General features: G+C 40.2%; 1 long non-coding RNA gene across 1 annotated transcript in view; it reads right to left on the bottom strand.

Moving 5' to 3' along the window:
* Window positions 1-17,411: 17,411 nt before the first annotated feature.
* Window positions 17,412-27,064, bottom strand: part of LOC125938991 (uncharacterized) — a 28,608-nt gene continuing 18,955 nt past the window's right edge. The window contains exons 3-4 of the long non-coding RNA XR_007462882.1: window positions 19,856-19,967; window positions 17,412-17,498 (exon numbers count right to left, since the gene is read on the bottom strand). This is a non-coding gene — a long non-coding RNA (uncharacterized LOC125938991). The remainder of the gene's footprint in view (window positions 17,499-19,855; window positions 19,968-27,064) is intronic.

Genomic DNA, 27,064 nt, shown 5'->3' with positions numbered 1-27,064 from the left:
GGCCGCGGGCTGACTCTGCGCCGCGCCGCCGCCCCGGCTCGCCCCCGCCGCCGCCGCCGCCGCGTCCATGGCCCGCGGCCCCGCCGCTCCTCGCCCGCCCCGGCCCCGCAGTCCCTCGGCGCTTCCTCCCGCTCCTGCGCTTCCTCCTCTGCTCCTCCTCCCGGGGGTCGCCGGCCCTCCGGCGGCGGCCGCCGCTCGGCCTCCCCGCCTCTCAGCGCCGCTGCCCGCCCAGCATCGCACGCAGGGCGCCCGGGGTGGGTCCCCGCGCTCTCCGCTCCGCTCCTCCGCCGCTGGACCAGCCCGCCCTCGCTCCTTCAGAGCCCCCGCTGCCTTCCTCAGGCGCCGTCGCCGCCGCCGCCCAGGCTCTCGCCCCGCCGCTCCCTCTCGCCTGACAGGGCACCTCGGCACACGACACCAACGCCCGCCCAGAGCAGCAGCGGCAGCCGCGGTTACAGCGCCGGCCGCGGTGGTGGCGGCAGCTGGGCCTCCGCGGAGCGGGGCTGCTGAGCATGCGCACGCGCTCCGCATTACCCCCTCCCGCTCGCTACCACCAACCCCCCCCCACGCCCCCTCCACGGGAGTGGAGCTGGGGCTTAAATTACCTTCTGCGAAAATCCCAGACCATGGTTAAATTTTTCCCACCCCAATCGCCCGGCCAGAGTATGCAGCTGCTTCTCCTGCAGCTGAGATAGTAAAAACGTGGACGACTAACGAGCAGCAGGAAGCCTTTATTTTAAATTCGGGGGTTTATGCTCTCACCCTTTAATGAGGTACACGCTCCTGGCTGCTGGCTGCAATATTGCTCTACGGATGGGTTTTGTTTTGGGTTGATTTGGATTTGAGTTTTGCAAAAGCTTCGAGACAACGATTATGTCTGTGGTGAAAGGATGACAGACTTAGGTACTAGCAAAGGAAAGAAGATAAACCGGGGGCGGAGATATTAATTATTTCCTGAATCTGGTACTGTGGGTCAGATTAAAGCGTGGCCATGGCAGGTAGCTGCTGGAATGGAATAGGCTGCCAGAGGGGAGCCGTTCCAAGGCTGGGTGTCTGCCCGGGCCAGTGACACACCACCCCTGGATTCAGTCCGCACGCTAGGGTGGGTGGGGATGGAGGCGGGAGCAAAGATGGAAGTAAACACCGCACCGCCACTCATTTTCGGAACCTACAATCCGCCTTGTAATTCTGATTGTCCACTAAGTAATCCCCAGTAGCTTCTACACTCTTGCGAGGTGAGGGGAGAATGAAGTGTTTGCTCAGACTTCTCCGCTTCTTCACTGGCACAATCTCACTTGGAGACGTAGAGAGAAATGTCTGGCTCAAGTTTGAAAAAGATTGAAAGATTCATGCCAGGGGCACCCTCCCGGAGAGTGTGTTCAAGAAAGAAGGGCGGATGTGAAGCAAGCAGCATTTGATTGGAAAGGACGTGGAAATTGGGAAAAACGTAAGGAAGGATAGAAGCACATAAAAATTACTTTTAATTCGTAGGGTGGGGGTGGAAAGGGAGGACACCCTCTCAGGTTAATAACTCTTTGCCCCTCATCATCCTGCGTACAGGCAAAGAGATGCAAAGGGTTTCCTGAACCGAAAACAGAAGTGCCCGCCCTCTTCTTTATGATTGGCCGCCTCCTACGGCGTCCAGGGAAATTCTCGTCAAACTACTGGTTGATGTGACAGGCCTTCAAGGATATTCTGCGAACCAACAACCGGGGCTTAGGGATTTCGGGAAATGTAGTTTTCTGCGGGGCTTCCGCGTCCAGGAACTAGTCTTAGGCTTAGAACCTAAAAAATTGTTTCCTGGCTTAGTATTTACTGAATTACTTAGTTAATTTACTGAGTACAACAAGCAATAAAACACGTTGGAGGGTCTTCTTAAGCTATTTCCAAGCGGCCCTGAAATTTTTGCTTACTAATTTAGTTCCCTGAAACACATTATGAGTTTGAGTCCTTGTGGTAGGTAATGAAGACCCAGAAATGCAATGTTTGCTTCAAACAAGCTCACCACAGCCTAAAGGGGGCAAGCCTTACATAAAAAGTAATTGTACAACAATAGGATGGATTCATTGATGGAATCATGCACAAGAACTAAAGAGAGCAATTTAACTGGCCAGAGAACACCTAGGTATAGTGATACCATAGTTGAATCCAGATGAAAGGAGTTGAACAGGTGAAGAGGAGGAAGAACACTGGACGGCAGGTGGAAGTTGTTGAAAGTATCTGGAGAGTTTTTTAAAAATACAGACACCTTCATTGGGGGCATTTGCAAAAGAAGTCTCTTCCCCACAGAATTTTTTGATGCACCTTTTCATCTAAGCTGGAAATAAATTTTAAAAACTCTCTTCGGAGAAGGGACAGCTTATTGCTGAGAGGCCTTGTGGAGCAGTGGAAAAATCCTAGGCTCTGTTGTCTGCCCAACATGAATTTCAAGGCCTTGGTGACATGTGCAACATTGAGCAAATTCCTTAACTTTTTCTAAGGGTCAGATTCCTCATGTGTAAAACGACATTAATACTACTTTCTTCCTAGAGTTTTGTGAGAACAAACAGAAACAAATGTAAAGTTTGCACTACATTGCTCAGTACTCTATAGAGTGCTAAATGTCAATTTTTCCATTCTACTATCAGGGTCCTTGAGGTGAAAGGGACTTCAAGAGATCATCAATTTAAGCCAGTCCCCCATTTTTTACTTTATGATATTTATTTTGAGTTTCCTACCTCATCCCTCTCATCAGATTATGAACTCATCCTGGCCTTTCCAAAAGTTCAGTTCATAGAGGACATGTGACATTTAGGATGAATGTGGAGCATATCTGCTAATGGAGGCTAGCTTTGTGAACTTGCAACCCTCCCTCTCCAAACTCAGGGAGACCAGGACATATCCAGAATTCTGTTCGGTAAAAAAACAACAATACCCCCAAATATCTACCTTTATGAGAGCAAAAATGATGGATCCTCAAACTCATGGTTTTTCTTGTAAGTCAGTTTCAATTGATCAACAGATTTTTAAAATTAAGATAGGAAAAAAAAAACTAAGGTATAAAATTTAGGAATCAATTAAAATTAATTAAAAATTTAAGTTAAGAATAAAATGATGAATGGGGTGCCTGAATGGCTGACGGTTGAGCATCTGACTCTTGATTTCTGCTCAGGTCATGATCCCAGAGTGGTGAGATTGGGCCTGGTGTTGGGCTCTGAGCTGAGCGTGGAACCTGCTTAAGATTCTCTCTCTGTCTCTCTCTCAAAAATTAAGTTAAATTTAAAAAAATATATATGATAAAAATAAAAAGGCAAAAAAAAATATCAACATACAAAAAGAAAGGCAGTTCATTAAGTTATCTGGTATTGAAAGCCAAAGACTAAAGATTCATATATTCCAGAATCTGCCGGTCTTCATTGCCCCGTTTAAAGGCTACCAAGCTAAAGAAGGCTCTGTTAGTAGTCTCATAGGGGCAGCTGGATGCTGATTGAGGGGAATAAAGTAGACATTGAAAATAAAAATTTTAATGAGAAATTATGTTATCAGCAAACACTTTCTGGAAGGTAGACCAAATCTACCTTACCTGCTAGCATTTATTTATATCAACTGCGTTTCAATTTATTGACTCCCAAAGGATGTATGTGTGACAATAATTGATTCACTACACCATTTAACCGAATATTGAATTTAAATCATTTGCAAATTGCGGCAGGGATATTAATTAGTTAGTTTGCCTAGTTCAGGCCCCCTTTTCTGAATGGGTCCCCTGGGTCTTACTGAATTGCTGGGCTTGTAATTATGTGTTCTGGTGCAAGCTGATTAAATCAGAGGCAGACACCTGAAGTCAGCCAAGCCAAGAGATCATCTTGTGGGAATTTGGAGTTGAATCAGACCATGCTAATCAGTCTGCACTAGGAAGTCATGTGGAGCTGGGGTTAAAGCTAAGTATGTCCAGACTTAGTTGGAACACGGGAGAATGAAGCAGACACACAAACAACATAAAAGTGGCCATAGAGAAGTGGAGAGCAGACTCTCCATTCCTGACCTTCCAGCTCCCAGTCCTCATCCCTTGGAAATTCTGGCTACACTTTGTTTCCATCCTTGTATAAATGAGTTTGAATGGGTTTCTGGTTCTTGCAGCCAAATATTGTGGGAGAGATTTAGACACAACCTGCTCCAAAATATAAAGGAATTTAGAAATACCGCAGCCATCTTCCACTGCCCTTTTTACCTTCTGCTCACAATTCTTCCTATAGTTAAGTAGCTGTCGCAGTAATCCCACAAGGAGTTGGTGGCTCAGCATCGAAAGGTTAAAAGCAGTGGTTTTGGTGAGAAAGGGTCAGATCCTGGATTGTATTCTAATGGTAGAGCCAAGAGGATTTGCTCACAGTATGGGGAGAAAGGGAAGTGACAAGGATGAGGCCTTGGAGCTTTGGCCTGAGTTCTTCAAAGAGTGGTGTTGCAATTTAATTTCCACATTTATGAGTCCTGGGAATTTTATTACCGTTTGTACCTGAGCGGACTGGACAAATATCAGCAGCTAAATAAACAAGGCATGTCTGGGAACAAGCAGGATCCACTACAGTGTGCCCTTTGTCAAGCTCTGGCTTTTCTAGAAAAACAAATTAGGCAGAGATCAGTGAGATTTTATTATTTATTTTTTTTAAGTTTATTTTTTAATTTCTTTTTTATTTTTAATATTTTGAGAGAGAGATTGAGAGAGAGAGAGAGAGAGAGGCAGAGCACAAGAAGGGGAGGGACAGAGAGATGGAGACAGAATCCGAAGCAGGCTCCAGGCTCTGAGCTGTTAGCACAGAGCCCGACGCGGGGCTCAAACTCACAAGCAGTGAGATCATGACCTGAGCTGAAGGCAGATGCCTAACCGACTGAGCCACCCAGGAGCACCTCAGTGAGCTTTTATCATTCCACATATTACCTCTGTCACTATTTAATATTGTAAGACTATCATTACACTACATACAAAAATATCTAAGCCAAGGTCAGTAAGTTCAAGGTCAAGTGAAAAGAAAATTCCAGACGTGCAAAACAAAACTAATCGAACCAAATGAACACTTAAATGTAAAATATGAAGCATTCCTGTAATATGAGTGAAAAATATTGTCAAATTCTTAAAACTTAGACACTGGGCAATCAGAAGTTCCTCAATACATTCTCCTATGTTTCAAATGCTATTTCTATAATGGGAACAATATTTGAGGTAAAGAATAAATACTCCCAGTAGTTTTGTGTTGTTAGAGAGAGGGGGAAGGGTGAAGGGCAGAGGGAGAAGGAGAGAGACAATCTCCAGCAGGCTTCATGCCCAGCGTGGAGCCTGATGTGCGGCTCAGTCTTAAGACCATGAGAACATGACTTGAGCCGCTTTCGTTCCATCCACCCCCCACCCCATTGCTTCCTTCTGCTCCAGTCCTGCCTGAGCCGTCCCCCCAATGCCCCCTCCCAGCCCTGCAACACACACACAAAGAGAGAATAAATTGTGTGTCATAATACTTCTCAAAAGTTTTCCCGTAGCAGAGCTCAAGCATACCAAGTGTGACTCTGAGAGAATTGCCAGGCCACACTTTTTTTTTTTTTAATTAAACACTACTCGGCACACAGGTCAATAACTAAATGCCAGCACACTAACAGAAAACTGAATCCTTTCTCCCTCAGAGAGAGTTGTTGGACATGACAGCACAACGAGATAATGCCAACTGCAACGAAGTGACGTGACAGGGCCTTCCATCTGAGGCTCTGAGGCTGTAGAACTTTTACATGCTGACTTTCCTTTCTTTCTCGGCAACTCTCAAGAACACCACCTGAGAAATCAGAACGGATCAAAACAAAAACCCTGACCTAAGGAGAAGGGGAGCAGTTTTCTCTCCAAGGATCTACCAGAGCCAAGAGAATAGTATAGACAATGAAAACATGGAAGGGATGCTTCTTTAGGTGGGAAAACATGGTCTCACCCCCAGGGATGTAGTTCCTCAAAATAGGATTAGGTATCTAGCTTTAAACTGAGAATGGAGTCCTTGACTGTGTCTTTCGCAAACACCACACACTTAGCCTAACAACGATGTGTCGACAAGCCTACAACTGTAGCACGTGAGCCTCCCCTCATCAGTGGCTCCAGTTATCCACGGTCAACCACGGTGGGAAGCGGACGACCCACCTGACTTCGTGTAGGAAGGTCAACAGTAGCCCAAGGATACATCACAGTGCCTACATCATTTACCTCACTTGATCTCATCACCTAGGTATTTTATCATCTCACATCATGACAAGAAGTAGGGTGAGTACAGTACAGTAAGAAATTTTGAGAGAGACCACATTCACAGAACTTTTATTACAGTACACTGTTATAATTGTTCTTGTTTATTGTTAGCTATTATTGATCTCTTACTGTGCCTAAATTATAAATTAAACTTTATTATAGGTATGTATGTATAGGAAAAACACATAGTGTCTATATATACACACACACATACACACATATATATATGTATACATACATACAACCATCTTCAACTTTTAGGTAATCTCTGGCATCACGGTCATCTGTTCTTTTTCTGTTACTCTATTATTGTATTTTCACACACCTACAGTTTCCAGTGGCCACTGCACGATCCCTAGTTCTATGATCAGTGGCACAAACTACATTTCTTTGGGCATGCAATTTTTTTGTTATTTCTTTATTTTGAGAGAGAGAGAGAGAGAGAGAGAAAGCACAAGTCAGGGAGGGGCAGAGAGAGAGGGAGAAAAAGAGAATCCCAAGCAGGGTCCACACTGTCAGTGTAGAGCCGGACATGGGACTTGAACGCACAAACTGAGATCATGACCTGAGCCAAAGTCCGACGCTTAACTGCCTGAGCCACCCAGGCACCCCTGAGCATACAATTTTTAATGGAAAATCTCTATTAAGTAACCTACAAACATGTTACTAAACCAAACATTAGTAAAATCAGTGTAAATACTCCAAAGAAAACTGAGCCTTTTCAGTCTCAGGAAATAACACACACACACACACACACACACACACACACACACACACAGCTCCCAAAGCCTGGGATAATAATTTGGGTATTTTCTGAACAGTTTGTTAAGATAATCTCTGAAGGAAGATAAGACACTAAGCATAAGACAACTTCCTCAAAATTCTCTTCACCTATTTATAACCCCCTCACCCCATTCCTTTCCACCTCATGGCAGTTTTTCCAATACCCTGATTCTTTTTTTTTTTTTTTTAAGTTTTATTTATTTACTTTGAGAGAGAGATAAAGCAGGGGAGGAGCAGAGGGAGGGAGAAAGAATCCCAAGCAGGCTCTGAACTGTCAGTATGGGGAAGCCTGATGTGGGGCTCCATCCCATTAACTGGGAGATCATGACTTGAGCCAAAATCAAGAGTCGGAGGCTTAACTGAGTGAGACGCCCAGGCGCCCCTCCAAAACTCTGATTCTTAGAAAACCCAGTCTTTGCTGGATGGCTTACTCATTCCCTACAAATTCCCACTCCTCAAACCTCCCAGACAGTTCTTTTCCATATTCTTTTTTATGGAGAACTGTCTACTCCCTTCTCTCTGACGCTCAGCAAGTATTCTCGTCTAATCAGAAAGAAAAGGCATGAATAGCCCAGAAGCACAAACAAAGCATATTCTTCACAAGGGGGAATGTGACTATGTACACCTTGGTAGTTTAGTGCTAGTTTGTTCCTGGTCCGTAAATATATCCAGAGATGCTGAGGACACAAAATGACTACAGTCCATAAAGCAAGGGGGTAACAGAAGACAATGCAATACTAGTGAAATTTCCAGAATAGAAGATCAAGAAGCTGAATGCTGGTGCTTATGTCGATCTGCCAGCAGGGCGATCATTAGTGTTCCATTCCAGAAGCATTGCTTTTCGTCCACTGTGTGACAGACATCGTGGGTGTTGTGAGGAATGCAAACATGATACAACTTGGTTGTGGCACTCAACAAGATGGCAAATCCTTGAAAACAATAACAAAAAACAATGCTGAACACATCTTTTTATTCTCCTGAGGCTTATCACCATATACCATTTCATTTTAAATTAAACCTTTGTTTTATGAGAGAGAGAGAGAGAGAGAAAGAGAGAGAGAGAGAGAGAGGCAGAGGGAGAGAGAATCTCAAACGAGCTCCATGTTGAACCCAGAGCCCCGCACAGGGCTTGATCCCCTGGGGATCATGACCTGAGCCGAAAGCAGGAGTCGGACACTCAACTACCATATATCATTTTAAACTCTTCATAGCAACGCTCTCCCATTGGGTATGTATTCATCATCTTGGTACCTCGTCCCGGAGGTTGAACTTCCCAAGAAGTAAACCGGAGTTTGGGAAACATGGAGCGTGGAGGAGACAAGACACAGGAATTACTTGATTCCCTATGATTCTTTCAAAACTTCTGACTCTTCCCACTACGTTCCTCCAGACCAACATGACCCAAATATTTCCACCAAGACTTAATCTTGTTCAACAGGCCCCAAATACAACTTCCCTTCCTTGGCTTCCTCATAACCCTAATGAGGGTGTTACTGCAAGGTGTGGCTTTATAATTGCAGTAGGTGGAGGTTCTCACACTTGCTTGCAGGTTAGTTTCTATTTCCCTTTCAGCACGGAAGTGAGGTGCCTCTTTTGATTTTTCTGGTGAAAAATAAATGAGGATTTCTTTCAGTCCAGGCTTGTATGAAGAAAAGGAAGAAGCATAGCAGGCTTATTGTGGCTCTATGTTGGTTTTTAGCAATTGGAGTGATTGTACTTTTGAGAAGCCAGTGGAATCAGAGGAGTCTGAGACTATCAGACCAGAACACTTTTACTTAGGGCTAGTACATTTGTGAGGGTAAACGCAACACTATAAGGATGTAATGACATTGGGGGGGTCACATCTATTGCTAAGTCGTATTCTCTGTCTCTGCGCTGTTTCAAATGATTTTGAATTTCCAACGATTTTGATTTTGGCTTCCAGGTGGGAGGTTTGTCTCCTCTCATTTAATAAAGGATTTGCGCAGTGCCCTGTAATAGCACCCAACCTTGATAACTTTATTTTGCCTAAAATGTAGTGTATGGCATCGAAGCATGAATTCCCCTGCAGTGGCTGCCTCTTAATCTGCTCATAAACTAGACATTTTCTGCTTATTCATGATGAGAGAGTTTGTTAAATTCAGGAAATTGAGGAGGAAGTTCCATGATATTATTATCATGCTTCACCAGTCTGGTGGTTTCCTTAAGGAGGCATCTTACTGCCGCTGAAACTGGGCGAGTTCACATGCAACATACTTTGGGTAATTTAGCTGCTTCTTTAGCTATTTAAATGTACAGAGCCAATGTTCAGTCTTGTGTTTTTCTATTTCTCATGTCATGACAGAGCAGGGAGGGCTCAGACCACTGAGGCGGGCGTATCTGGACTCTGTCACTAGCTTCCTGGCATCAGACAAGTCATTTAACACTTAAGTTTTCATTTCCACATGTGTAAGGTAGGTGTACAGACACCTACCTAGGTAAAGTATCGTGAGAGTATATACTATAAAGTTCTTAGCTCAAAACACGGCACATATATTGAAATTAAACGGTAGGTATTCAAATCATTCTCTGTGTTGTCGATAGCCATGCTCTACAAGATTTTATTCTGTTCTTGTGACTCAAATGTTCTCTAACCATTGATGACTCCAAAATGTATATGTCTATTTTCAACCTTTCCCCTGAATGCCAGATGTCATTAGTAAGTGCCTCTTTGACATCTCCACTTAGATATTCAAAAGGCATCTAAAATTCACTTCTGGTGGTAAATTATAGCTCACATCTCCCACAACCTTCTTTTTGTATGTTAATGGAAGTCCTATCCTCCAGATGTTCAGGCCTACACAAGTTAACTTGTACTACCCTCTCTTACTGTCTCCATTCACACAACACCGCCCCTCCACCTCTCTTTCAAGTTCATCAACAAATCACCTCAGCTCAATCTTTACAATATGTTCAGAATTTGGCAAATACTCAGGACTTCCATTTGTCATCTGGATTATTGCACCATATACCAGACTAATCTCCTCTCATCTATCCTGAAAAGAGTGAATAATTTAAAAAGTAAGTTAGATTATGTCAGTTCTGTACTCAGTTACCTCCAGTGTTTTCCTGTCCCTCTCTAAGTAAACCTCAAAATCCTTTAGAATGGCCTAGAAAAGCCCTGCAGGATCTACTCCCTACTCTCCTTCTGTTCTCTTACCCTGTCTCTCTCTCTCTCTCTCTTCCCTTGTTCCCTCCCATAACCACACTTGCTTTCTTTATTCTTTGAATACAATACGCACACTTGTGTCTTTGGGCTTTGTATTTGTCATTTCCGCTGCATAAGCCAGTGGTCAGTAAACTTTTTCTTTAATGGGCCAGGTAGTAAATACTTTCAGTTTTATGGGCCACACATAGCCTCAGTCACAACTATTCAACCCTGCCAGTATACTACAGATGCAGCCATAGACCATATGTTAACTACCGAGCATGGCTGTGTTCCAATCAAATGTCACTGGACAGAATTTGGCCTACCCCTGGCCAATACTTCTCTTCCCCCACATTTGACATCCACATATGATACATTCCCAAATTTACTTTGTAGGGGCCAAAGGCAGACCACTCCAAGATGGCCCACTTTGGTATGAAGAGTATTTTGAGTTAAAAAGCAATCGAAACACAGCAGATTTAGGAAAAGCTCTTTACCTTTTTTCAGGACTGCCTAAAAATTTACATAGAGAACCTGCTCCAAGAAAACAGCTACCACCATAAATAACTACATTATTTTATGAATTAGGTATGGTAGACAGGGAGGAACCAATGAGGCTTCTTTGATGAAAATCGTCTGTGTCCCATTGTCTCTGAGAGGCCAACCAAACCTTTATTTTTACCAAACATTTGTTCTTTTTCATTTTCCTGTGAATCACATTTTTTCCCTTTGAAGTTCCACATCCCTACACCCTTCCTTAGTTGAAAATGATACATATACCTCATTTTGTCTGTCTTTAGAATTTCCATGTCTGTGTGGATTTCCCATATGTACAGAATTAAATGTGATTTTCCCCTGTTAATCTGTTTCATGTCAATTTGATTCTTAGTCTAGCTGGAAGGACCTTGAAGGGGACAGAAAATTCTTGTTTCCCAACACCTTCATGTCCCTGCCCAGTTGTCACAAATATAATCTTACCAATGTGGCCTTCCTCGACTTTTTCCCAAGCAATAGGAGCAATTTTACCCTCAATACCCCCCTCCCTCCTTCCAAAGACAGTCAGGCACTTCCTATACCCACCCCAGTCTCCTTACTTTTCTATAGCAGTAACTACTGTATAAGACAGTACATTTATTTGGAAAGGATTTTGTTTTCTTCTCTGCTGTGTCCCAGGGGCTTGTGATAGAATGAAACAATGGGCTCTGGGCCAGAAGGCAGGAGTCCCTTCCTGCTTTTAGCATATCAATATAAACCTTCAGCATTTCACATAACCACTCACATTGTACGTGTCCCTTTCTAAAATGGGGAAAAAATAAGGCATGCTGTAGAGATCAAATCTAATGATCAATGCAAAGAGAAAAAAACAAACACTGTAAAAAGTAATAGAAATAAAAATTTTGTTTGTCAGTTGTACCCTAATCTCTTTCAGGAAAAATAGAAGAACTTTTCAAATCAAAGAACTTTGACTTATTCAAAGTTCTAAATGACCAGAATAATTTATGGTCATTCTCTCTGCTTCAAACTTTGCGTATAGAGGAAAAAAATTGAAATCTTCAGAGATCATGCAAAGATTCAATCTGATTGATTTCCCCTATGTCCAAGTATTTCTTAATAATCTAAGCATCCACTGCAGAGATCAGGCAGAGGCCATCATTTGGGTCTCTATTTTATAAATTAAGAACCAAATATCATTGCATTTTAAGTAATTAAACCTAGAGTTGCATCATTCATCTACCTGTTTCTCTCAGTCATTTGGTTTGCAAGCTATGACTTACATTTACAGGATACCTAAAATGAAAAGGTCAGACGCCAGAATATTATTGTCCAATGTTTATGACTTCTACTTCCTTGTGAATTAATTCCAATATTTGCTCTTATTAATTCTAAGGTGATCAAGTTTCAGAGAAGTACAAAGTTCTGTCCAATGTAAACTCTCATCTTCCCACACAGAAAGACTTGGCCTCTCCAGATACAGTAGAATGAGCATTTCTTATACCTGGGTGGAGAATTGCTATTCACCAGGAAAGTAGTGTTAGGGGTCAGAAAACTTGGAATGAGGGATTGGGGCTAACCAGAAAAAAAAAAAAAAAAAAAAAAAAAAAAAAAAGGAAGCCAAAACAATTCTGGCAGAGTAAAGCCCATTTTGCTTGCTGCCCCTGAGCATGAATTGTTATGTCCAATTAGCAAACATAGGATCCGAGATTTCCTTGGCTGCCATACAACTCAGATTGCTGCTTTAGTGGCAGCCAAATCATTATCCAGAAGCATATTTGAGAGAGGGACAGAGATCCTCAAAAGAGCATATTTGAGACATTATTACTACAGCAGCAGGCACAAAGTTCATAGTGTGCAAGAAGTGAAAATTCCTTCCTCTTGAAACACTGAAATTGTTTCCTGACTTGAGGCCCACCCTAAGTTTTTTTCTAACCTGGTGTGGAAAATGGGTCTTGTCACATTAGGTAAGCTAAGGACCTGTTTTTGTTTTAAGCCATTTCAGGTTTTAAAAGCAGTCATTTCAAGATGTTTGCTTTCTGTCCCCCTCTCACAATGCTGTCACGGTGGCAAACCATGTATTGACCTGCCACGTCCTCAGCACAAGTAATAAATCACAATCCATCAAAATGCAAAAGGATAGTTCTGGGAGGCCGATTTGACTTCCTGCAGGATACAGCCAGGATGTTGCGGCGGATTCAACAGGCTTCTAGTGCAGAATGCCCATACCCTATCCATCCAATACTACACCCCTTTGTCTAGCTGTAAGACCCCAACCAGGGGTGGAGGCATCTCTGCAGCCCTGTCCCGTCTACTGCCCTACTATGTGTGCAGTTTACTGCCTGCACCAACTGAATGGGACATGGGGTGCTTTCTTTTCTGGGAAACTTGCAATTTCCCTGGATCTCCCCTAGAGAGGAAGTTACAAGTTCTTTCTCTATTTGTGGATCATTAGACTTAAAGGGAACAAAGGGAGATAGAAGATACTTGAAGAGATAAATATGTTTATGGGGTGCCCATCCCCAACTCTCCATTCTGCCTGAGGAATGAGGTACAAGGTGTAGGACTCCCCATACTTGTACCTAACTCGTCCACTACCTTCCCTTCTCATACCTCTCTGGGAAGGGCAGAGAGAGCAGACAGAATTCCTTTTTTTTTTTTCATTTTTGTGACCACTATTGTCTGCCTCTTAAATCTTTCTATTTAAAATGTAAGCTTAAACATTGAGGTGTCTCATTTGATTGCCCGCAAGATTTTTATAATCTCCCAATGGAGCAAGCAGGGTCCCATTTCTCTGAGCCTAAGGGGTTCACCGTAAGGGGTGTGGTTGGAAGAGTGAATGATGAGTGGCAGAAAAACCATGCTGATAAATATCTCCATTTTCTTATCCTGCCATATTACATTGTATTCACATCCTTGTGCTATCATTATGATTATTTTGGTATAAGTTTTTATACACTCGAGAAGGAAAGAAGTCATTAATTTTGTTTCAAAACATTATCCGAAAAAATCCTAAATCCTAAATCCTCTGTTTTTCTCCCATTAGGAGGAAAAATATTGGTATCGAGATTATCCAAAGCAATGGAGTCAAGGTAAGGCAAGGTAAGACAGCGGCATAACATCCCATTTCTCTTCCGTAACAGACCAAGACCCTCTGATGTAAATAATCAAACTCTGGATAATGCGATCACTTTTGCAGGAGAGCCCAGCGCCTCGACCCAATAACTCTGAACCTATGCTCCTCTGGAGAATTGAAGTCATCCCCCTCCTTAGGCTCTGTCATTCCCCTTTCATTTTACCTAGGATAGGGTTAGGTAAGAATAAATCTCAGAATTTGTGAGAATAAGCATTATTTCTTTTTATCCACTTTCCAATTTCTGTCTTCCATTGCATTTTTAAAAAACCATCATTGTAAGCATGGTTTTAAAACATTTTGACAAAGTTTTACATTCATGTTTAACCTTGTGGAGATGATCAGATTTTAGGATACAAATTACCAATGAAAATTGCAAGATTCTGAATCAAATTTACAAGTAGCATCAACAGCAAATATTCTGTTAATCCACCTGAACTTTGTCCTTCCTTCTAGGTTTAATTAATCATTCTCCAGGGGTCTCCAGGTTTTCATTCTATTTCACCGATCCAAGTTTTTAGTTGGTTTTCTACCCAAGTACTGGAATAAATATCATTCCTCCTAATACCTTATTATCTCTGCCTTTGTGGTTTTCCTTTGTTGGTGCTGACATTTTATTTGTTTGTTTTTGGTTAATGACTTTTCTAAATCAGTAGTTTTGAAAATGTTGCATTTTCTCTTGACTGGTCACCATCCAAACAGCTAGAAAACTCAACTGACCGTAACAGTCCTAAGGGTCAGCATCATGTCTAGTGGTGGTAGTGATGTTGTTATGATGGTGCCTAATGCTGATGTCGCATTATCAAAAATTTCATAATTATTTCTTGGAATGTTTATATAGAGATGTATTTATTAAAAGTGTTAGAAAAATATATATATTCACTCTAGTTTTACCCTCTTTTATGGTACCCCCTTTTAATGAATCTACTCTAGGGGTGCCTGGGTGGCTCAGTCGGTTAAGCGTCTGACTGTGGCTCAGGTCATGATCTCAAGGTTCCTGAGTTCCAGCCCTGCATGGGGAGGTGGGGGGGTGGGGTGGGCTGTGTGCTGACAGTGCAAAGCCTAGAGCCTGCTTCGGATTCTGTGTCTCCCTCTCTCTCTGCACCTCCCCCCCTACTCGCACTGTCTCTCTCTCTCCCTCAAAAGTAGATAAACATTAAACAAAAATTAATGAATCTACTCTAGGTGCCAGCACAGCAAACCAAACTTCTGTTAGGCTGATTTTCTCTCAGCTGTCACACGCCACCCTCACTGGCTCAGTTCCTCTATCCTATTTACCCCTGGACCTTGGCTCAGGCTTTTGTTCTGCCCCAAACAGATACATTGTATGATTCTCTACTGTTACCTCTGGCTCTAGCCTTGCATCCCCTTTGGTACAACTTACGATATTTTTCTAGACCTTTTTCTGCTAACAGCGCTGTAACTAGGAAACACACAGTGGCCACCCCTGCCTCCCCTGCTTGCCATACCAGTCCTCAGGGACACTGTCATGGTTGAGTTACCCATGCCATAGTGGTGACAAGGAAGGCTGACCTATGATATATAGAGTAAAAATTTAGTTTACCAGAATAATCAATATACCTAAACTCCTGTGAGATTTATATTTTGGGATCAGAAAATAAACTCTCTCTTAACACAGCATAGATTTATGAAATTAGTCTTTTGCATTATCTCCACTTAGGTTGTATTTGAGTCAAAATTTGCTTATCCCTTGCCTGGGGCTATGCAAGGGTAGGTTTCCATGATGGGCCATGGGCTGGGTTGGCTGAAAGATTCTATTGATTTAGGACTTGGCGACCTTGATGAATAAGTTGTTGAAGTGTGGGTTCAGGAATTCAGTCCTGCCTCAGGCTCAAAACCTCTGTTCTCTTTCTGTCACCTAAATGACTTTCTGCTTAAGAATTTCAAAAGCTTAGCATAACTGAATTCTAAGCTGATGCCAAGATACCTTGTGTTATGCCAAGACAAAAGATCAAAAAAGGAAGACTTATGTTCAGTGACTGAACCTGAAAATAATACAGCCAATATCTTTCATTTGTATAGCATTTTACGTTTTTAAAAGCATCATATCTGTTTAATATTCACAACAATACCTGTGTAATCACTGCCCCGAATTTAGGATTGAGGAAGTAAAGCTCAAGGAAGAAGAGTGGCTTGTAAAGTCACACAGCAAATAAATGGCAGAACAAAGGTGAACACTCAGCCCCCCTGGATCCTCTGTCTCCCGAGTCCTTTCTTCTGTACCACACTGCTTTGTGAATAGCCCAAGTTGTAAAATGACAACATGTTCTCAGGCATCTGAGAACATGTTTTGTTTTACCTTCATTTTAAAGATTGGTCCCAGGGGCGCCTGGGTGGCTCAGTCAGTTAAGCGTCCGACTTCAGCTCAGGTCATGATCTCGCCATCCGTTAGGTTCAAGCCCTGCATTGGGCTCTGTGCTGACAGCTCGGAGCCTGGAGACTGCTTGGGATTCTGTGTCTCCCTCTCTCTCTGCACCTCCCCCACTCATGCTGTGTCTCTCTCTGTCTCAAAAATAAACAAACGTTAAAAAAAATTTAAAGATTGGTCCCTATCTTCTACCAGATTTTCCTAATTTTCCTCAATATCACTTTTCCTGGGAGTTCTTCTTCTAGGTCAAATCTAACTCAGCTGTAAAATTTCCTTATTCTCCACCTGCCAAATTTTCTTCTCATTAAAATCCTCTTTAGAGTCCAATTAATATGACAAACCTATAGTACCCTTTTTAAAATTATTTTGAACATATGAATTCAGGAATTGAATTTTTTACATGGTGTCCTGTCTCCTGTTAATACTCAAAACACATTAAATAACCTTTACCAGAAAAGTTTCAGGGTCTGAAACTATGGATAGTGCTGACGTTTTCCATCATGTAAGGTAACTCCTCGCAGGGATTTGTGTGGTTTAGATAACCCAGCACATGAAAAGGACTTAAGGACAATGCCCTGCACATAATATGTGTTCAGTAAAAATTGTTTTGTTAGTGCCATTATTCCATTACTGTTTGGCACACAATGGAGTGTGAGGTTGAGGAAGACTTAAAAATGTACTCAATTCTCTCTCTTTATTTAAAATGGTTATTTATTTATTTTGTGAGAGAGAAGGAGAGAGAGCGGGGGAGGAGCAGAGAGAGAGAGGTAGAGAGAGAATCCCAAGCAGGCTCCCTGCTGTCAGTGCAGAATGGGATATGGGCTCCGTTTCTCAGACCGTGAGGTCATGACCTGAGCTGAAATCAAGACTCCGAGGCTTAACTGACTGAGCCAGCTGAACACCCCCAAAATGTACTCCATTCCAAATGCCTTCTGATTTGTACATTAAAACATTTAAATCACTGCCTTTGTTTGGGTGTTATTTTAAAATAAACATCATTATTAATTTTTACAAGGATTACAAGAATTCTAGCCTGGTAAATTTCTGTTTACAAGTCATAGTTTGCAAAACCTGTTCTGCCCGTACAGTTACCAGCAGTAAAGGTTATATGGATGGTGTTATGAAAGTGCTCATTGCACTAACATGTTGTGGCAGAAATCCTGCAGTATTGAAACTGTTCTGGATTCTTTTCAGTCTCTTTTTATTTTTTAATCACTAAGGATATTTGGATGAAAATAATTTCCTTGTGGTTCAAGAGTTCCTCTTCCCAGGCAGTTATTTCTCTCACCTGAAATAGAAATCTATTTTTAATTCCTAAAATATGCAAGAGGCACATTGTCATTATACTTGAAAACTGGAAACTTACAACAATAGGAGTAACAACACTCAACTTAAGCCTGGGAAGAATGCATAATAAAACTATGATGTAATCAAAATACACTTCTCTCTAATAAGCCACAATCTGGGGGCGGGGGGGGGGGCGGGATTTGCATGTGCTCCTAGTTTGACTCAATACAGCGGTTACTTACTGTAATTAAGTGCACACATTAGTCACCGTAGTACTCAGAATGGCTTCCCATTGAAAGTTTCATCTGTGATCACCACCCCGTACCTCCAAGATCCTGCATATTATCTCTCCCTGAGAAAATGGACATGGTTCTGCTTTCACCAAATTCTCCCACTCCTTACAAACCACTCTGGGCTATGTCTTCTGTGTGGAAAGTGATCCTATTCCCAGAAATCCAAGCTCATCGTTCTACACATAGCGAAAAGAGTATGTACTCAATGAAGCTTCCCTTGGTGTTTTGAAAGGGAGGTGACTGTTTTTCTGTGTTTTTGCCTCCATGTGCAACTCTCTGAGCTCACCTTCTTCAAACTACATACTTTGATATTTATGTATTTGTCCACGTGGAGTCACTTTAAGCCTGAGGGTGGTTGTTTTATGTCTGTCATTTGATATTTGAACTTCGGTTCCCTAAAATCTCTTGAATGATAGACTTTAATGATTTTTATGGAATGCCTTTCAGACAGTTTTGTCCAGTTATATTATTAATAAATGTGCCTTTGATGCTAGTATGGAAAGATAGTTAATGATCTGTTTTTCTTAATTGGATGTTTTTCATTGAATGCATGCCTATTTCAATTTCATTCGTGTTCTTCCCATGTATGAAGACACTAGCTAAGTGCCCTCCTGATCAGAGATGACACATGCTCTATCCTGCCAGCATTCCCCAGAAAAGCAGCTGATGATCATCCCTTAGAGGAGAGGAAACTCCGCTCACCTGAGTTCAGGTCCAGCATCAGTGTTTCCCTGCCCTCTGGGGAAACAGAGGCTGACTGCCAGCTGACAGGCACACTTCCCTCGGCAGGATGTATGGTCCTTTGATGTGTGTCCCCATAACACACACAGGGGAGCTGTAGATCCTGAAAGCACCGTTTCTTCTCATCTCTTCCTTGGAATATGGCCCTTATATTTTCTCTTCTGGAAAGACCACATCTAGTGACCAAGCCCAGTGCCTGGGAAGTTCTTTGAGAGTTTTTCTTCTCACTCACTACCACGTTCAATTAGACACTAGCTGCCAGGATTCTAGCTCTTGGTCTCTTCCCTTCCCTCCCCCTTGCCTGCTCCCACCTCAGTCACACCATTTACCCTCATTTGGGGCCTCGTTGTTGTCAGATTACTGCCAACATCGAGTTGACGGTCTTCCTGTCTTTAGTATAGAATCTCTCCTTGCTACCCAAAGATTATTATTGTTTGTTTTAATCTAAAAATCTAATCATGTCATGTCCTAATTCAAAGCACTTCAAGTCTCTTCACGTCCTGCCCCAGTATAAAACTGTGACTTTCTGTCTCCTCCCTGTGAGGTCCCTGCCTACTTCTCCAGTTTACCTTTTGTCTATGCACCTTGCACTTTGCTTTCCAGAGACATGGGACATTATCTTCTCTTCCCTAATCCTGCTTTTGCTCACACATGGAACCTGCCCTCCTTCTTTCCCTCCCATTAGTTTCATGTACTGTGTCACCTAACCTATGAAGCTTTTATCACTCCCACAAAGACACTGGGTGCCTGGTCGCTTATGGCCCCACAGCCCACCTCTTTTCGTTTTGTAACTCTTTATAGGACTGCTGAGCAACTCTAAGTTCTGTCATTCATTTCCTAGCTTACTATGAGGATGCCCCCTCTGGGGTTAATGCAACACAGTATGCAGCTCAGTAGGCAGGGGCCCTGATGGTTGGCACGTCTGCCTCTCTGCTAGGCTACGGTCCCTTAAAGGATAAGCATTTGCCTTTGTTTTATCTCCAGTAGTTAGTACCAGTGCCTAGCTAGGTATTTTGTAAATGCATAGTATCTACCTATTTATCTATCATTTTTCACCCATACCGGCCCCGCCACACCCACTTTTCTTAAAAAAAATAATTTTCCAGGATGCCTGGGTGGCTCAGTCAGTTAAGCATCCGACTTTGGCTCAGGTCATGATCTCACGGTTCATGGGTTCGAGCCCCGCGTCAGGCTCTGTGCTGACAGCACAGAGCCTGGAGCCTGCTTCACGTTCTGTGCCTCCCCCCCCCGCCGCCCCTCCCCTGCTTGTCCTCTGTCTATCTCTCTCTCAAAAATAAATAAACATTAAAAAATTTTTTCCTACCTCTTGAGGAATACAGGCGTAAAATATAGGGGCACATTCCTTGGGGAATATGTTCCAAGACTCCCAGCAGAAGCCTGAAATCACATGCTTTTTTCCTCTGATACATAGATATCTATGATAAAATTTAATTTATAAATTAGGCACACTAAGAGATTAACAGTAACTACTATGTAATAATGCAATAGAACAATTATGACAATGTACTGTACTGTCATAAAAGTTACAGGAATGTGGTCTCTCTCTCTCTCAGAATATCTTATGGTAGTAGTGTTCTTACCCTTCTTGTGATGGTGTGAGGATGAGAGGAGACTACTATATGAACATTTAAATTCAATTAAATCAAATTCAATTAAATAAAATTCAATTAAATCAATTTAAGTTAAATTAATCTCTTTGTGATTTCATAACTTAAAGTTAGAATGGTTAGAGATTTGTGCTAGATTTTACAAGAAAATTCCATTTTCATTTCTTTTTTATTTTGTTTTTTACTTTAAAAACTTTATGTTTTAGAACAATTGTAGGTTCAGAGCAAAATTGAGTGGAAAGCACGGCAAGTTCCCATAGATGCCACCTCCACGCGGGCGAGAGCGCGCGCGCGCGCGTACACACACACACACACACACACACACACACACTTCCCGTTATTGACTTTAGAGTGGTACATTTGTTACAATAGATGAACCGACATCGACACATGATTATGCCCCAGAGTCCACAGTTTACATTAACAGTTCACTCTGGATGCTGTTCATTCTGGGGGTTTTGACAAATGGCATACTGACATGCATCCGCCATTATATTATATAGAATAGTTTCCATCCTCTATTTTTATTTCTTTTTAATTTCTGAATTCAAAGACTTATTTTGATTTTTCCCTGAATGTTTTTATAAACAGTGAGTGCATTACACTTTCCCTGATTTTTTTTTTTTTTGCCATCCCTTTTTTGAAGATGGCACCAGGAGTGCCACTGGAAACCTGTGTGGGTGTGCTGGTAAGATTCCCCCGTATAGTTTACTCTCTTTTCATCAGTGACTTGCTATATCTCATCTTTGCCGAGCCTGCTACTGGTAGGGACTCCATTTACTTCTTGGTTTTTTGATGAATATAGACAAGAGGAGGCACCTAGTCTACTGGATTTCTTTCTTCTAACTTTCTTCTTTTCTTTCTTAATTTTCAAAGACTGCATTGAATCTTCTTTTAAATGCTGCTTATTGGCTTTTTTAAATTATAAGTGATTAAAACTAATATTAGAAAGTTTTGAAAATAAAGATAAGGTATATAAATGTAATCCAAATCACTTGCAATACTTAGTGATAAACATGTTAACGTTTTGATTCATACCCTTCTTTTTCCTACGTATATATGTATATATATATATATATATATATAAAATATGTAATATACTTAGTATATACTAATATAATATACTCAGTACACATACATATATATGTATACATATGTATGTATGTATATGTACTAAGTATATATAATATATATGTGTGTATATATATGTATATACTAAGTATATATATGTATATACTAAGTATATTATATAGGTATATATATTTAAACCATACTGCCTAAATAATTTTGTATATATTATGTGTGTGTGTGTGTGTGTGTATAATATACTTAGTATATACTAATATAATATACTTAGTATATACATATATACTTATACATACATACATGTATATACTAAGTATATTATATAGGTATATATATAGATATATATTTAAACCACACTGTCTAAATAATTTTGTATTCTGTTCCTTTTAATGAAAATCATATAATATTCATCTTCTTATAATAATTAATAATTTATACTATTATATACTATACTAAGTTATACTATACCATTGTATCTACCATGATTTATTTAACCAATTATTGGATATTTAAAGTGTGAGAATGAATAACATTCTAGAACATAAATTTTGATTTGAAATGCCGATTATTTCTTATGGGTAGATTTCTAGAAAAGCACTCCTGGGTGACAGGATAGCCACACTGGCTCTATGTAGCCTTTTTATCACCTACCACACCTAAGCAAATTCTCTCTTGGAATGTTTGCAGTAGAAAGAGGAAAAGGGAAAAGGCACTATCTTTAGTAGATCTTAGGGTTTGAGTCCTAGCTCAAGTTGTTATAGACTGTGTGAGCTTGGGAAAGTTACTCAACATCTCTCTGCTTTAGTTTCTTTATTTGTAAAATTGGGATAATAGTACTTTATTTGTAGAGTTCTTGTTAGGAATACCAATATACTAAATACCTAAGCGTTATCTTTTTAAATTCATCTAGTGACTGACGGAGTCGAATTGTAACTCTACGTCTGGAGCACTCTGCCGAGAATTCTCTTTTTAGCATTTGCTCATAGCGATGGCAGATTTATCCTAAGGATGAAACGGCCCAAGATGTTGTGACACTTACAGCATATTTTTAGCTTATTTGAGATCACACTTAGTATCCTAAAAGTCTTTTAGATCTAGTAGTATGCTTTTCTTACTCTCTGAAGTTCCATTATTGAAAGCTGACCTTCCAGATGACATCCAGGTGACAGGAGCTCCTGGCTATATGTTAAAATATAAGTTATCTCAGACAACAGCATAGCGTTAATGTAAACAAAACACTTCACAAACTTTTCTTTTCTTTTCTTTTCTTTTCTTTTCTTTTCTTTTGTACATAGCAGATGGAAGCTCCTAGATGAGTGGATTAAGAATGTATCCTCTTAACCTTAGAAATATTTATCAGATTTAGAAAAAGATCTATTGCTAACTACTTAGGTCAAACTTGGAAGTTTTTCTTTCTAGCTTCTAATTTTGAGACAATTCTTTACCTCATAAAAGCTGCAAGAAATATTGCAAAGAACTCTATTATATTCTCTACCAAACAATTCTTAACATTTTTCCCCGTTCACTGTAGCATTTGTTCTTTCCTCTCTCTCTCTCTCTCTTTCGTTTCTATGCACAAATACTTCAATATGTATTTCCTAAAGACTGTCTCTTACATAACCAAAGTATTTTTATCAAATTCAGGAAATGTAACATTGGCACAATATTATTATCTGATTCATAGTTCTTCTTCAAATTTCACAAATTGTTCCAACGATATATTATATAGCTTTCTTTCTTGTCCAGGATACAATCCAGGATCACAGGGTGTATTAATTGTCATGTTTCTTTACTTTCCTTTCATCTAAAAACGGTTCCTCAGCCTTCCTTTTCCTTTCATGATCTTGACGCTTTGGAAGAGTAAAGCCAGTAACTTTGCAGAATTTCCTTCAGTTTGGATTTCTTTGATGTTTCCCTACAATTAGCTTTAGGTTTTGTATTTTTTATTGTAATAACATAAAAGTGATGCTCTGTCCTTCTCAGCATATCATTTTGGGAAGCACATAATGTCAATTGGTTTCATTATTACCAATGTTAACCTTGATAACTTAAAGAAATTTTTGTTTGTTAGGTTAACCTATAAAGTTACTGTTTTTCCTCCTTTTAAAATTTTAAGCATTCTTTTGTTTTGCCTTTGCTTTAACCTTTCTAAAAGGTATGTACAGTTTCTTTCTGAGATATGCATATGGCAAACAAATTAGATTGTATTTCAAAAATAACCCCTGAAAAACAAGAAAAAAATTATTTTCATTTTGTGAACATTTCCATAGTAAATATATATAGCACAGTATTAAATATTTTAGCCATATAAATATTTTATGACAGGAATATGTAAAATGAAATATATATGTGGAAAAGCCATGCGTATATATGCAATATTATATATACACATATATTTCGATGCCTCTACTGGAGTTAAGACGAAAGTTAAGATTTAAATGGCCTATCCTCTATATGTGAACATTTTTATTTTACAGATTGGGGAGAATATTATATTTAAACATTTTTATTTGTTTCTTCTTTTTTATGGAAGCATAATTGACATACAGTATCCAATAGTTTTAGGTGTATATCATAGAGATTCAATATTTTTATATGTTATCAAATGATCCCCAGGAGAGCATTTCTCCTCTTTGTAGTTAATAAGTAATTTCTGGTGATTACTCTGAAGCTATGTAAATTTTTGTTCAACAACATTTCATCCACTATTTTTAGTATTCATCAAGTTGGATCCTGTCCTTTTTGAGAGGTCCTTTCTTAGCACTTTCTTACTTTCTGGTACAACACAAAGTCCCAGCCTCATTTCATAGTTTCCCTGTCCCAACCCTGGGCTCAGTTATTTCTCTAAGGATCCCTGGGTCTTTTCAGTGAAAAGTCGTATTTAGAAACAAAGATCTGGGTGTTAGTTGTGCTCATTGCTCTTTTGGTGTCTTTACCACTAGGCCCACCTATTTGACGGACCTAAGAAACCTACATGCACACACAGAAGTACATGTGTGTATACCTCTTTCTGTAAAATTAGGTATGTAATATGTACGTGTTATATAATTATATGTTATATCTATAATATAGGTGTTATACATAGATTATAGACATTATAGATATAAAATGTATATTAGAATAGACATATTATATAATAGTTGTAATGAGTTCATACTGATATCTCCAATTCCAACTCAAAACCACAAGGGTGACAGAATATTTAAAAGGTAGAATAGATGGGACTTGATATTAATTGGATGTGGGGGGGGGGGGAGGGAGAGGAAGAATTCAAGAGTGACAATAAGTTGTAAAAGTTAGTATGGAACTCCCAAGAGTTCAGTGTAAAATGTTTCGTGTACCAACATTTGTGTGTGTGTGTGTGTGTGTGTGTGTGTGTGCCAAACCTACTAATAGAGCCTAAGATTGCATTACTTTTTTAGCAGCTATATAATAACGTTCCTGAACATTGATTTTGTGGTCAAATAAAAGCTGAGGTGTTCACATTAACTGTTGTTGGGCAAAGTCTCCTACTCCTTTCTCACAAATTTAGTTTTTTGAAACAATACTGTGTATGTTCCTGTGAAATTTTATCTTGTTAGTCCTAGACCATCATTCATTCCCTTCAAACTCTTTTATATTAATTGTCTCTATAAACTGTCAGTTATATAAAGTTTAATAATATGCCTTCTATGTACTTTCCCTGATCTCCACAGATAAAGGAGAAGGTCAGAACTACACTGTACTGTTGGTGGTGGGGGTGATAACCCTGGAATTGTAACTGGAAATGGAGTCATTTCTTACCGTAGTGTTTTGTGTTAGGAAGTATACAATCATGAGACAAAAAAAAACAGCAGGGAAGGGGGAGGGCAAGATAAGAAATGTAAGTCAAGGTACAGAAAGACAAGGAACTCTCCCTGATGACTCCCAGGCAACATGAGAAGGTCTAGAAATATCTCAGTTTCATTCTTGGTCTTCTTTACTTCTTACTTTAAACATTCTTCCTAGGTAATCTAATCCACTTCCATAGCTCTAATAGTTCTATATAGTTCTTCTATATAGAAGCTCTAATAGCTTCTATATAGTTTCTTCTTCCATAATACTAGCATTATAAGCTGTTTTATGTCCATTAAGCTAAGGATTGCATTTCTTAGCTCCACCGCAGTAGGTATGGACACATGGTGGTTCTAGCATAAGAAGTGACATATGCAACTTCCTCCTCACTTGCCTAAGAGGAGATGTCCGTCCTCAAACTTCCACTCTTTCCTCTAAGCAGAACGACTAGAGAAAGCACGTGTTGAACATGGAAAAGGACTATCAACCTAGGTCTCTGAATAACTGCATGAAGGAAATACCCATCCTAGAATCTTTCATTAGTAAGAAATGCCTTCCAATGGTTTGAGTAATTACATTTTTTGTGTCTCTCTTGATCTCCCAACTTATTTATTCAACTGCTCACTAGACATTTCTACTTTTTTATCTCATAGATGCCTCAAATCCAGCATATTTCTTTTCAACTCTGCTCCTCCTTTCAGGCATTATTTTCTTCCCAGATGACCAGTACAGAATATTGGGAGTTGTTATTGACTACTTCCTTCCCCTTTTGCACATATCCACCTAAACCACAACTTCTTGATTCTGATGCCCTCATTCCTCACTGGCCCAGCTCTTCTTCTTGTCTGTTCCTTCAGATTAAGTCCCAGTCTGTCTCAGACAGGATTCATGCAACTATCTAACAACTGGTTTTTCTGTTTAGAAACAGAAAATTCATCCTTGGCTATGGTTCTATTACCTACTACTTATTAGCATTCTCATATCAAGACTCTTTGTAAAATTTCTTAAAGGATTATAATTGCCTCTAGGATAAAACCACATTCCTCAAGCAAACCTGGCTAATACTCTGTAATCTGATCCCTACCAAACTCCCCAGATTTATCTCCTGTAATTCTCCCTCTCGAACCCTGCACTTCATTCACCTTGAAAAACCTACAGTTCCCCGAAGATACCAAACTCTTTTGTACCTTTTATCTTTGTAGAGGTTGATTCCATTCCTTTAAATAGTCTACTTCATTGTCTTTCCTTAACTCTTATTCATTTATCCTTCAAATCTCAGCTCATACATTACCTCCTCTAGGAACTTTCTATGATGCTTTCTGGTTTCATTTAAGTGCACGTTCTATGTGCATCCATAACACCCTGTGTTTTTCTTTATTGGGGTGACTAGGACAATATTTCTTAATAGTAGACATAGTATGGGTATTTTCCTAGCCCATTCTCCTTTCTTGGGGGCTTTTTGTCCTAACATGTCAGGCTTTAGTGGCATTATTTATATGAATCTTCATTCTGCTTATCATATCTAATTGAAACACACCTCCAAATTGGGCTGAGTCATTTTGTTTTATGTACTGAAAATTTGAAGTAAGAGACAAAAGTATGGTTGGTTAATATGGGTGCTAAGCTTGTAAGACATGGAAATTTAGGACCAGAGCCTGTGCCTTAACTTATAAAGAAAAAACAGAGAAGAGCCTACAGATACAAAACCACAGAGAGAGTATGGAAAAACAGGGATAATCAATAAGCAGAGAAAGCAGGTCTTCAGAGTGGAGAATAGAATTGATGATTGGAGAGAAAGGGAACAGAGACTATTCAAACCCAACCGAGCAAGAGAGCAGCTGTCTCGTGAATTAGAGCTTGGATTCACTCATTCAAAAATCTCTGTAAATTACATTCACGGAAAATCTCTGTAAATGACAGAAAAAAGAACCATGTTCCCATAATACTTTGACTTACTTTTTAACTGTAAGACTTTTTAATAAATAAGAAAAACTCAAATGGCACTG

This window comes from Panthera uncia (assembly GCF_023721935.1).
Source record: "Panthera uncia isolate 11264 chromosome B2 unlocalized genomic scaffold, Puncia_PCG_1.0 HiC_scaffold_24, whole genome shotgun sequence".
Lineage (NCBI taxonomy): Eukaryota > Metazoa > Chordata > Mammalia > Carnivora > Felidae > Panthera > Panthera uncia.
Note: the sequence above shows the minus strand (reverse complement) of the source record. Positions and strands in the feature narration are given on the sequence as shown.